The following is a 1,463-nucleotide window of genomic DNA, read 5'->3' as shown; positions in this document are numbered from 1 at the left end:
CCCCCAAAAAAAAAAAAAAGAATTGAAGAGACTTTTCAGCCCAGGCTGGCTTCAAACCTCGACCCTCAGATCTCAGCCTCCTGAAGAGCTAGGATTAAATATGTGAGCCATTGGTTCCCAGCTCTAGGATGATTTTTACTAATGTTTCCTGCTAATAAGATGACTAATATAGTCTACAATTTTGGGTGGCAACCTGAAAAACAAGAAATTTAAGAAAGCTGGGGGCTAGGAATGTGGCTTAGTGATGGAGTGCTTGCCTAGCATGCATGAAGCCCTGGGTTCGATTCCCCAGTACCACATAAATAGAAAAAGCCAGAGTGGCCCTGTGGCTCAAGTGGTAGTGTGTTAGACTTGAGCAAAAGAAGCTCAGGGACAGCATCCAGTCCCTGAGTTTAAGACCCAGGATTAGCCAAAAAAAAAAAAAAAAAGGCTGGGACTGGTGGTATAACTCGAACAGTAGGGAGCTGGCCTTGCACATGAGACCCTGGGTTTGATCTCCTGGGTGGTAAAAACAAATGATGATAAAGAAGGGTATAGATCCATTATCTTTCTGGAAAATGACTATCCTGACTTTTAAGACTGTTTTCCTTCTATCTCTTTATAGTTCTACTATTCTCTGAAAATCAAACTTTGGAAGCCACAGATGAGCTCTTCATAAGCTTTTGTGATGCAGAAAAGCAAGAAGTTCTTAGGTGAATAATCTATAGCTGTGTCTGTAAATAGAAAAGTCAACAATTTGCCAATGTAAGTTTTACAGGGAAGAGAAAGTTTATAAAGTTATTCTGTTAAGCATATTGTTATAAATATGCTCTCTAAGAACCATTAGAATCACAATAATATAGAAACAAAAAATAAAGAACTGTTTCAGCAAGGCAAAATTTATTTCTGCAGAAAGGTGCCACAGCATCAGCCAAAAATCTAACACATGGGCTGGGATGTAGCTCAGTGGCAAAGCGCTTGCCTAGCAAGTGCAACATCCTGGGTTCGTTCCCCAGTACCAAAAAAAAGAAAAGCCAAAAAAGAAGTACAGTTAAAAAAAAAAATCTGAAACACAAGCACACACAGAGCAAGCAGGCAGGCTGCCCCTCCATTCATACCGAAGGCCGCAGGCCTTGCCCCCAGGCTTCAGATTGTAGTGCTTAAATTCATAATCAGCAGGAAATTGGCTAGTTTATCAGGTAAATGGATTTACATAAGGTGACTTTGAGATAAGATCCACAGTACCGGAATAATTTCTAGGTATTTCTAGAACAACCTGAGGTGTGTCTTAATTCCATCTTGGAAAAAAAAACCAGTTTAAGACGAAACCTTACTCCCAAAGCAGTTCCTCTTTTACTTAATAAGAGCCAAGCCACCAAGCCAAAGCAGAACTTATAAGCACATGCTGACAGAAAAGGGTTTTTCTCACAATATTCAGATACCAAACTTAATGTAGCAAATCATTTTAACTTCTAATGCCCATT

The sequence above is a fragment of the Dipodomys ordii genome, unplaced genomic scaffold (genome assembly GCF_000151885.1).
Source record: "Dipodomys ordii isolate 6190 unplaced genomic scaffold, Dord_2.0 Scaffold10, whole genome shotgun sequence".
Classification (NCBI taxonomy): Eukaryota; Metazoa; Chordata; class Mammalia; order Rodentia; family Heteromyidae; genus Dipodomys; species Dipodomys ordii.
Note: the sequence above shows the minus strand (reverse complement) of the source record.